Consider the following 12125-nt stretch of genomic DNA (forward strand, 5'->3'; position numbering starts at 1 on the left):
CTGGCCCAGCTCCTTGCTTTCTCGCACGGCTTGGAGCAGAGCCCACTGGAAAGCCCACGGCAGACTGGCCTCAACAGCCGCGCGATATTCGTTTGTTGAAGGAAAGGCACTGCAGAGCTGGCAAACGCATTGGCTCTGCCCGCTCGGACTAGCAAAGATGAAATAATCAGCATTACGGCCGCACCGGTGCCATCCTTAGGTTTCAGAGTGAACACCGCAGTGAGGTGAACGGGCTGGTCCTCCCCGGGCTGTCTGGGCAGCCCAGCTGCAGAGCCAAGCAGATTAAGCTGATTCACAGGTCCAGGGTTAATATTTCACGCCCTTTTGGGGCTGGGGTGCTCCCGCTGTCGCCTTTTGAGCGGCTCTGAAGGAGGTTTAAACCCCCGGCACCCCCCCGAGTCCCTGGAGAGCCAAAGAGACCTGGCATGACTCCAGTCACTGCTGCGGTGAGTTGGAGAGGCCTCAGCTGACACCTCCAGGATGGAGATTTTGGGGATCCCCCCCCGTTGACAACCCGCCCCAGGGGCACAAAGTCTTTTGTTTGAGACTTATTGAGACAGGGGAGAGGCCGGGATGGTTAAAACCAGGGGGGAAAACTGAAAAGCTGCCACGAAACCCGAAAGAAAGCGGTCACAAACGTGAGCAATCAGTGGCCGGGAGCCAAAGAGCAATTAAAGAGAGAGCCTTCCTCCGAGGCCGGGAGCGAGATGCTCCGCGAGAGCCCCTCCGTTGCTGCTGGGTCCCTGGCGACACTAAATGCCGTGGCCCTTCTCGGACACGGATCGATCATCGGATCGGTGCTGGGAGCTCGTGTCGGCTGGTCAGGGGTGCTCGGTCAAGTGATGCTGGGCATCTGTATCCCCCCCCCCCCGGCCCCAGTCCTGGTCACGCAGCGTTTGGGGACCGGGAGCGCTCGGAGCATCTCGGCGATGCTCAGGACCTGCCAGGCTGTTTGAGGGTGACCTCGAGGAGACGGGGACAGCCTGACTCTTTGGGAGGGGGTTTTAGGGACAGGGGGGCCACATAGTGGGTGGTTGGTACAAAGCTGCCTGGAGATGTCCCCTCTAATGTCCCCCAGCAGCCGGACAAGGTCCCTTCTCCATCCTGGACAAAGCCTCTTCCCATCACCATTCTGTACCACATCGACCGTTTGCAACTTTTTCCCCATCGAATCCCATACAAAAAAATTAATTAGGAGGAACGAACCGGCGGCTCAGGGACCGAGGGTGTCCCCAGGGACCCCCCCTCTCTCCAGGGTGCCCCTCTCCTTCCTCCTGCCTCTTTGGCTGTTGGCTCGGGGAGGGAGGTGAGTCCCTGTGGGGGTCTGTGGTGGGGCAGGGAGATGGGCGTCAAGCGCTGCCAAGCCTTAACCCACACGAAGGTGGACATGGGCCGTCAGCCAGGTAAGGTCCTTCACCCCAGGACACCCTGGGGGGGTCTGAGTGCCAGAGGGGGGGCGGAATCCCCCATCCCAAACCCCCAGCTGGTGCAGGGCGTCCTGCGCTCTGGCTCCGGCTGCTCCATCGTGCCAGGCTGGGGCTGTGCACGGGGCTGCTGGGCACGGCTGGGGGCACCCCGGCTTCCCCACGGACCTCGGAGACACGGGAGGGTGGTGGCAGGTGGGGGACGGAGACGGAAAAGGCTTGAACCCCTGGGGGGCAGCGGGGGGGCAAAACCCTCTTGGGGGAGCACTGGAACCAGCTATGGAGGAGCAACAGCCCCCGGAGGGAGCAAAAGGCCCTAAAGGAGAGGGGAAAGGATGGTTTATTGATGCTGCTTGTGGCCCCGTCGGGGGGGACCACCACCGTGTGCCACTTCAGCCGTCCCCACGAGGAATTCAAACCATTTTTGGGCAGTGGGATGCTCCCAGCATCCCCCGTATCCCCGCGGAGCCCATCCCTGGGAAACCATCCCAGGCAAACCCGGCTGAGCCCGACAATTCCGGCAGCCCCAGCCCTGGGTCGGCGGGGATTTCGTTAGTGCCGCTGCTCGTTTGGAGCCGCAAGGCTTGGATTTGGGTGCTTTTGGCACGACTCCCCTCCTGGTCCGCGTTTCTTGGCTCATCATCCCTCTAGGTACAAATCCAGCCCCAGCCAAGCGGGAGGAGGGGACAAGGGACAGCCTAGCACACCCTTCCACCCTCCAGTTTCTTTTCCCCAATAAAAATCATCCTTTCCCCCAATAAAAATCACCCCCATCTCCAGGAGCATTTTTGACTCTTTTCCTTTATTTTTGAAGCCAAGGAAAGACCAAGCGGGGAGGGAGGCACACACGGCACCGGGGGACAGGCGGTGGAGAGGGAACACGGGCAGAAGGACCTGATATGGGGTGGGTGGGGGGGACAGACGGTGACAGCATCCCTGGGCTCGGGGCCGGGATGAGCCATCGGGTGCACTTAAAGGAATTTTAATCAACGAAAGATGGTGCCGTCAATAAAAACAAGCGAGAGGCAGCGTGGCGCCACGCCAAGGCCGTGAGCGCATGGTTTTTAATCTAGGAAAGTAGGTGCCGGGAGGAGACCAGCACCCGGGGAGCTGCAGCCACCCCATGGATAACCGAGGGGCCGGATCCAGGCCGGGAGAGGGGCTTCCCACCCGGAGCCAGGCCACCCTTTGGGGGAGGAGGTGGGGAAAGGGATGGAAGCGGAGGGGGTGGTACGGTCATCGCATGGGGATGTTGGGTTTCTCTGCAGGCGGTTTGCTCGGGGACTGTTCTCCCGTGCCTCAGTTTCCCTTTTCCAAAGTGAAGATGCTTTTAAGACAGGCGGATTTGCCGGGTGGGGAACTGATTGCAGGGTGCCGGGTGAAGGCCGTGGGATGGAGCAAAGCCCGGGAGAAGGGCAGGGGGAGCTGAGCATCCCTTCCGCCAACAGACAAGCAGGGCCGAGCCTCCGGGGGAGGACGGGTTTCCAGAGCTTTGTGCCGTATCTCCATCCCGGGGCCGAGAGCAGCTGAGCATCCGTCTGCCCGTCAGCCCCTTGGAACCGGGCAATTGCTGCAATCCTGCAGCGGCGGCTCTTCTTCAAGGGATTTCGAGGGGGGAGGCAGCTCGACGCGAGCAGACCCACGCGTGCTTCTCGACGGCTGGAAATCACCCGCTAAAATCAACATTATCCTGAGCCCACTGGGAGGGTGTGGGGGGTTTGTGAGCTCTCCCCACTGCCCCCGCATTTCTCTCGCAGTGACCTGAGCGGGGTGACAACGCTCTGACGGCCACGCAGGCACCGAGATTCGGGAAGCCCAGCGACACTGGGACCAGCTCACGTCCCCGTCGGCTGCGCACGAGCCCAGCGGTGATGCTCGCTCTATCGCCTCTCTCAAACCCCCCCGAGCAGTGGGCACCTTCCCTCCCGCCCCTCTGCTCCGCTCTGGGAGACCCCCCTGCAGCGCTGCCTCCAGCCCTGGGGCACCAACAGCAGAAGGAGACGGAGCTGTTGGAGCGGGGCCGGAGGAGGCCCCGGAGCTGCTGGGAGGGCTGGAGCCCCTCTGCTGTGGGGACAGGCTGAGAGAGCTGGGGGGGTTCAGCCTGGAGAAGAGAAGGCTCCGGGGAGACCTTCCAGACCCTGCCAGTCCCTAAAGGGGCTCCAGGAAAGCTGGGGAGGGACTCAGGAGCAGGGAGGGGAGCCATGGGACGAGGGGGAATGGCTTCAAACGGAAAGAGGGGAGATTGAGATGAGATCCGAGGGAGAAATTCTTGGCTGTGAGGGTGGTGAGCCCCTGGCCCAGGTTGCCCAGAGAAGCTGTGGCTGCCCCATCCCTGGAGGGGTTCAAGGCCAGGTTGGACGGGGCTTGGAGCAACCTGGGCTGGTGGGAGGTGTCCCTGCCCAGGGCAGGGGGTGCCACTGGATGATCTTTAAGGTCCCTTTCAACCCAAACCATTCTATTCTACAATTCCTTTGCATTACATTGCTCTGGTCGCCTTGTCTCACCCCACGCTCATCTTTGGGGCTACGGTAGGAGGTTGTGGCATCACCTGGGGGGTTTTGGCAGGGGGAGGCTCCCTGGCAGGCAGGTGTAACTCCTCTTTCCTACTGAACGCCTGTAGGAAGACCAGGAGGTTGCTTCTCTGCCCTAATCCCAGCTGTTAATTGAGGATACCTGCGCTTGCCCCACTGCCTGGAGGAGCCTGGGGGCTGCAGGAGGTGGAGCTGGGGGCACTGGGGAGATTATAAACCCGGCCCAGAGCAGCTCCTGGGGTTGTTTGGGTCTCTGGTAGTTGGTGTTGCTGGTCGTGGCCTCGGAGCAGGGGTGGTCAAGGTAAGAGGAGTGAGACAAGGGGATGCTTTGCTCTATTTGGGGCTGGTGGGACCCTCCGAAGCCTTTTTCCCCCCTCCCAAGCCCCGCTGCAGAGCCCCGACCTCGTGGGCCGGGCTGGGCACACGTCAGCAGCTGGGACAGACCCCGGTGAACTCGCTGGGCGTTGGAACGCCTCTCGGGAGAAATCCTGAACCCCTTTTCCCAGCAGCCAACTGGTTCCGGTGGCTTTGGAGAAGGGCGATGCTCCGGTAGAAAGAGGAATGGTGGGAATAAAGCTGGAGAGAGATGGGGCTGCAAAGGGTTTCTTTGCCCCCGGAGCTTGGGGAAGGGGTTTCAACGCCATGGCTCTGCCCGGCGAACCGATGCCGTATGTGGAGGGTGCTGAGCCAAACATGGGGGGGTTGGGATGGACGAACCTCCCTTTTCCCCCGCCATTCCCCTCCCCACGGAGGTTCACAGCCGCTGAACTCAGCAGCGGTCCCCGGCTGCCGCATCCCTGCGCGTCCCCTCCCCGGCGGAGATGCTTCAGGCTCTTAGTTTAATAGGGCTGGCGCGGAAGGTTTTGGCAGGGAGGGCTGGGGCTGGCGGCGTCGGTTCTGTCCAGTTCCCGCTCATTTAATGTGATGAAATCCAATAAATAACTCCAGCCCAGAATGGCTTTTCTTTACCATCAAGGAATGAGGCTTCCAGCCCATTTTTGGCCGGGCCACGCGAGCCTTGCATGGATTTATTTTGCCTCCCTGGCTATTCAGAGCCGACAGCCTTAATCCTACTGTTGCTGGAGAAAACTCGTAAAGTTTACAAAAAGTGACCTAAATTTACTTTTTTTTTTTAAACTCTGTCCCTACGTTGCACTATTGTAACACGTGCTGAGAAAGCCGGGCCAGGGAGGTGCTCGGGAGGGGATACCGGGGGGGCTGAGGGACCCCGGGGTGCCTGTTCCCCTCCCTGAGCTGGCAACAAGGAACCCTGTAGCGAGTTCTCCTGTCCTCAGCCTAGAAAAAAAATATCACCCGAAACGGTTTTTACTGGGAAACTGGCTTTTCCTGCTTTGGGCAGGGCAGCGGGGAATTTTTTCCACTGCAAAACCCCCTTTATCACCCCCTCCCTAATTCCCGGAAGCAGCATCCCGGGAATGCCGGCTGTTCCCCCTGCCCCCCCCAACCCTCCCCGCAGATGGATTGAAAGCGAACGCGCAAACGCAGAGTTTCCCCAGAAAAACCGACCCCAATTCTCCAGCCAGCTGCTGGGCTGAATGACCCTCCACAAAACCGCTTGGATGTGTTGGTTCGTTCATGTCCCCCCCGGCTCCAGGCTTTTGAGACCCTTTTAATTAGGAGGCAGGGCTAATTGGGGGGAGGAGGGCGCCTGCGATGGGTGCAGGGGTGTTGCAGGCTGCGGTGCTTTGGAGGGGAAGAGCAACGCCTGGCTCCCAGCATGGATGGGGGAACTGGGAAACCTGGAATCACTCCCAGCCTGCAGACAGGCCTTGAGCAAAGCAGGTTTGTGCCTCAGTTTCCCCATCTGGGTGTCCCTCCCCAGTGAAAGGCGTGCTGCCGGGTGAAAGCCTTTAAAAACAAGGCGGTGTTTGTATATTCTGCAAAAAGAAGCTCTGGGAGTCAGCTGAGGACATTCCCGGCTAATTGGAGAGAGGAGAGCATGATCTTATTTGCCTATTACGGTCCCAGGAACGCTGGGCTGCCGGCGCAGCGAGGGCTGGCAGCGTGGGCAGCCCCCACGTCCCGCAGGTGACCATTTGCTGGACCCTGCCATCTCTTTCTCGACGAGATGCTGCGAGCGGGAAGGGGAAGCACCGTGCCAGGTCACGGCTCGCCAGCGGGCAGCCAAGGTCACCCCATCCCCAGATTGTCCCCCGAACTCCTCGCTGGGGACGGCTGGCTCCTTCCCCCCAGCCCGCGTTGGTGCTCCGTCTCGAGCTTGGCATGCCGACGAACACGCCGCTCCTCCCAGCTGGCTGGGGACTGAGACAAAACCTTGTTTTCTTCCTTTTACACCTGGAAAAGGGCATCTTGGAGAGGCAAAACAAAAACCCGAGGACTCACGGGGTGCCCATCTCCGGTTGCTCCTTCCCCCTCCATCCCTGGAGGGGGGACGTGCTCTTCCCCATGCTCCTCGTGCCGCGGTGGAGGCTGAGACCCCACCATTACCTCCCCCATCCCTTTCTTTTTTTTTTTTTTTTTTCAGCTGATTCATGAAATTTCTGCTCTGGCATCGCCGTGTTGCTTTAAGCTGTTTACGCGAGTTCAGGAGGCGACAGCGCGCGGGGTATTTTTAGCTCGCCGGGTAGCGGAGCGGGATTAAAATGCAGTCAGTGTTACAGACGCTGGGGCTGAATCAGTATTCCTGCACAAGCCTCTCCGTGCCAGCGTTTTCCATTGAGTGTCTGAAAAACCCAAGTTTCCATGGAGACCCAGCTCCAGGGCAACCCGTTTTCCTTGCAAAAAAAAAAAAAAAAAAAAAAATTAAATAAAAAAGGCAGCAGGTAAGGAGAGGGCACAAGGGATGGCCAAGCTCCAGCTCCAGGAGGAGGACGGTGGCTATAAATCCTTGGTCCTTTCTCACCCGGGATGCAGGCGCGGAAGAAGACGTGGGCGTTGGGTTGCGAAACGCTGTTAAAAGGTGGTTGGGTACGAGCTGGGTTGCTCGTCCCATCTCGTAGCCCTTTGGGTTTTTTTTGGGGACTGGATGTGATTTCTGGGTGATGGGTTTGCTAAGCTGGTGGTGGAGGATGGCGGGAGGTCTTGGCGCTTTGCGGCGGAGGAAAGGAGGGACGTGGTGCCGAGGAGAGGATGGGTTTGGGTTTGCTCTCCTGGAACGGTGGAACCAGGAATTTTCCACCCATCTCCAGGAATTAAATGAGTTAAATCAGCAGATCCTCTTACCCACGTTGGGATCGTGTTCTCTTCTGCCTTGAGGCACCTCTGAAAGGGCTTTGCCAGGGGCAAGTTGTCTCCAGCCCACAGTGTGGGAGGAGAACCGCCGTAAGAGGACACGAGGATGAAGATGATTGCTTAGGATCCCACTGCGGAACCGTCCTGTTTTGGTTTGCCCGTTGGCCAATGTAGGGATGGCAGCCGCAAGAGTCTCCCATGGAGAAAAGACCAAAACCTTGCTGTTCCCCTTTATTTTCTAGCTCGGCAAATCTCCCCTTCACCCCCTCCTGCCGCATCTCTCTTGGAAATTTGGAAGAGGGGGAAAAAAAAAAAAAGAAAAATATTAGTTCTTGATAGACACTTTATAATTCCTCCTGCCTGTCCCCAGCACTGTGGTGGGAGCTCATCTCTGCGGGTGCGGTGACAGTGTTGGGTGGCAGCGATGGTGATCGCTGGTCTGCAGCGATGAGATGATCATTTGCTTGTCTAACAACCTGCAGGCTCATTGGGTGGCACCCTTGGAGATCTTGTTGTGATGGGGGTGTGGACATGGGTTGTACAGCCCCAGGAGCTTGTCTCCACTCATATGGCCCCCAGCAGCAGGGTCCTGCCTTGGTCATGAGCTTTCCAAGCAAAGGCCCATCCTTGAACCCGGTGAGATACAAGCTGGAGCCAAGGCATTTCCTCCCAGTTGCTTTCCCTTTATTATGGTGGGACATTTCCATGTGGTCATCCAGCACGTAGAAACGTAGAAAACCCAATCTGGGACTGCTTGTTGCTGCCTCAGTGGGGCCTGAAACGAAGACGTGGAGCGCGAAGACGTGGAGCGCAAAGACGTGGAGCGCGAAGACGTGGCCAGCCCCACCACTGCCTCCTTGCCTGGGGCTGCTGGATCTGCAGGGACAGACCCATGGGTGATGTGTAACAAGGTGCAGCTTCTGGGCAGGGTTGGGGGGGATCATCTCTGGAGGGATGAGCCGCTGCTGGGAGCAGAAGGGCTCCCCAGATCCAGAGCTCTCGGTGAGATCTCGTCCTACAGCAGGATCTGAGGGCAGGTGGGCTTCATGGAGAGATGGAGCGGAGATTTTGCGAGACGGGCACAGGCAGACATGAGCCACCGATGCCTCGATGCAATCGGGTATCTCGAGGCCATGTTCTCCGCAGTGGGGTTTGGTATTTTGATTATTTGTATTTTTTTTTTTAAACCAGCAAAGAGCAGCCACGGTTGAACAAATCTACTCGGTTTTCAAGGCGGAGTTTGTGCTTTTTCCCATCCTTCACCCAGGGAAAAGAATGAAATCCCATCTGCAGGAAAACTTCTTTGGTTTCTCAAAGGCTTTTTCATTAAAAGAGAAATGGATGTTTAAAACCCCATGTCCTCCGAGCAAAATCCAAGCTGAGAACTTGTACCAAACAAAATGATCTTTGCTGCAGCATTTTTCAGCCTGATTGATTAATATTTTTGCCCAAACAGAACACTTTCTGTGAAAAAGGCTTCTTTTGATGTAAAAACTGTTGTCATCGGCTTTTTTTAATTGGAAACCACTTCCACTTTCATTAATAGCTGTTCTACCATCCCTAGCCCGCACTCAGCGTGCCTGACGCAGCTCCAATCCAGCGGGTTATTTTCCAGGATTGGAAACAGCCGACGCGATGGGCTTTTATCTTTGTTCACGGTGAATTTAGGCAGACTTGTTCCCATTCAGGCTGCGTTCAGAAAATGGTCCGTTGTCTTTCTTCTGGACAACGAAAGGCAAAAAGTCATATTTCAGCCCAGCTCCTTGTTTTCGTGTCATCTTGGAAACTCTCTCTCTCCCCCCGTGGAGTCAAGAGGGTGCTGCTGGAGGGACTTTGGTGTCTGAGGTTTGTGGTTCTGCTCTTGGACGTCGGCTTTGGCCAAGGTTTGGCATGGGTTAGTAGAGGACCAACACCCCCGGCATCCGCGATGCTGCTGGGTTTGGGGGCACCCGTTGAGCTGGGATGCAAGGTGCGACCCGGCTGGGTACCTGGGTACGGTGTGTCACCACGGCAGGGGTGTCCCCAGTGTCCCTGGGCGTGGGGACCATGTGTCAAGGCCATACTCTTAACCCTGCCTGGTACTCGGTAGTAACGAGGGGCTTTTTTTCGCGTGTGTCTCGGAGGGTGTCTCATAAGAGGCAATTCACTTGCACGTGTTTTATGGCCGCCGGCTGCCCAGGCTGCTCCATCACCGGCTTTTCGGCTTTTCCCGGGGCGAGTTAGTCTTCAGCTTTGCTTTCTGCTCACAGAAAATGGTATTTGCGGAACAGCCTGCAGGGGAGGGAAAAAAAAAACAACAAAAAAACCCCAACCAAAACCAAAAAAACCCAACAACCCAAACCAAATCGCAGCACTCCAGGTACCTATTGACTCTATTTCGGTAACCGGGCTAAATTCTCCGTGGGCCCCTGAGGCTTTGGGAGAGGAGGACTCCTGCAGCTTCATTCCCGGCAGCGGGAATGGTCGGGGCAGGGCTGGGCAGTGCATGGAGGGGGCGGGGGGGGATGCGTTATAAACCTGTCGCATTTAAGCCCTGGTGGGAAACGACGTTTGCAGTAGAGCGTCGTGTCCTCCCTTGTGCGTGGAGTTCGAGAAGGCCGGGGAATTGCTGGAGAGGGGACAACAAAGGGCTACCAAGATGCTGAGGGGACTGGAACATCTCTCTGATGGAGAAAGGCTGAGGGATTTGGGTCTTTTCAGTCTGGAAAAAAGGCAACTGAGGGGGGACCTTATCAACGCTGATAAATACTGAAAGGGGGGGTGTCAGGAGGATGGGGCCAGGCTCTTCTCAGTGGTGCCCGGGGACAGGACAAGGGGCAACGGGCACAAACTTGCCCATGGGAAGTTCCATCTCAACACGAGGAGGAACTTCTTCACCCTGAGGGTGGCAGAGCCCTGGCCCAGGCTGCCCAGAGAGGTGGGGGAGTCTCCGTCTCTGGAGACATCCCAAACCCCCCCTGGACGCGTTCCTGTGCCACCTGCTCTGGGTGACCCTGCTCTGGCAGGGGGTGGGACTGGGTGATCCCCAGAGGTCCCTTCCCACCCCCCCGGCCAGTCTGGGATTCTGTGGAGGCTGCAGGAGGCTTGGCCAGGGGAAGAAGGGAGAAGCCCTAAGAGCAGCTTGCAGTAGGGATGCTCTGGTTGCTTCCAACTGGAATAAATGCTGTCTCCTTCCAAACTGAAGGCAAAGGGAAGGCCAGCCCTGTCCGAGCAGCTTCGCCAACCCGTGGTGGCATCTCACAGGGTCATTGTCCCCTTTGAACGTGTTCCCCATCTCCCTGCAAACCCCCTGGTCCCTCTCCGTGGGACCCCCACGCTCCAGCCTCTGCTTTGCATTTATAGCTGCCGTTTGCAGCTCTTTTGTTATTTTCTGCTGTTCATTTTTAAAAAAAGCAGCTGACACCATCTCGCTGTTTGTGGAAGGAAACTATTTAGGGATGTAACTAGTGGGTTTTGGAAAACTTACCATAAGGGGAGAGCTGTGGTTCCTTCCAGCTTTGCATGTGCCCAGCTCCCTGCCAGCCAGCTCCACTTAATGGGACGCTTTTAATGGGATGTTAACGACGCAAAAAAAAAAAAAAATACCACAGAGCAATTTCTGAGCGGAATAATTGGGAGTCAGCTGGAGCTGGGGGCTCTTCGTGCTTCCCAAGCGCTTGTCCCTCTCGGAGAAGGACGTCACATTCCCGTAACTGGTTTCAATGTGTCCTCGGCGCTGACTGGTGTGTTGAAAGCCAGCGTGAGCTGATGAGCTTGGCAGGGCTGGGGTTTGGGGGGAGAAACGGCCTTTTAAGAGGCTGGGGTTGAACTGGAACAACCCCTCCAGAGCAACACTGGGGAGGCGATTTGGGAGAAGCTGGGAGAGATGCGGCTTCTCCTCTCTGCTCTTGGATATGGCTGCGATGGCGGGGGGGCAGGGAATGCTGGGCTCTGTGCGGCAGAACCGAGGGCTCCTGTATCCCAGAAAATGATGGCTAGAAATTGGGGGTGGATGGGGAGGACCCCCGTGGGGTCCCCCATCCTCTGCTAAAACCCATCAGGAGACGCCGTGGCCTAAATGCGCCTGGTCACGGGGCTGCTGCTCCGCTCCCGGGCGGCATCCGCTGCCCCTTACTTGCAATTCGTGGGTTTTCGTCGCTTCTAAATTTATCCCTTTTGGGGCAGGAGGGGTATGGAGGAAGGTGGATGGGGGGGAGAAGGAGGAGGAGGAGAAGCGTTTCTCTCTCTCTCCAGGTCCATTGTCTCATCAAAGGGAGCCTGACTTTAAAGGCTTCCCGTCCGGCGCGGAGCTGATGGGGAACATGCATCATTAAAACTGTTCAAGTGCCTCCGTTCCCCGGCACCTCTTTGAAATCGTTGGCGACTGCGCGGCCTCGGCGTGGCAGGGGGGGAGCCGCCGGCCCCACGGCAGAACCACGCTGTGCCGTCCCGGCAGCCCCCGGGGACCGCGACGGGGACCAGGGTTCTATGAAAAGCAATTTAAAAGCAGGAGCTCTGGGGGCTTCGGGCATCTCCCCCTCCTGAAACGCAGCACAGGGCCCTGGGAATTATCTTGTTCGCACATTCACCCCCTCTCCCCGTTTCCCTCTGGAGCTGCGCAGACGTTGGTGGAGCCAGCGAGGTTTTGGGAGGATAAAACAGCTCCCAGGGATGCTTTTCCTTTATATATATATATATACATATATATAAAAACAGCTTTGTCCTACAACAGCCATACCCAAAAAGCCATGCCAGCAGGAGGGAGGTGACGCGCACGTCGGGGCTCAGCTCTCAAAGCTGTGCGGTAGATTTGGGTTAGGATCCACTTTTCTGCCCTCCGATGGGCACCGTTTGGAGCAATATGGGGTTGCAGATGCTCTTGGTGCAAGAAAGGATCTGCTGGTGTCTGGGGAGGGGGGGGGGGGGGGCGGGGAAGAGGTGTGGATGCGGAGGCTGGGAGGGAGCCACAGGGGCGGTG

The sequence above is a fragment of the Chroicocephalus ridibundus genome, chromosome 20 (assembly GCF_963924245.1).
Source record: "Chroicocephalus ridibundus chromosome 20, bChrRid1.1, whole genome shotgun sequence".
Lineage (NCBI taxonomy): Eukaryota > Metazoa > Chordata > Aves > Charadriiformes > Laridae > Chroicocephalus > Chroicocephalus ridibundus.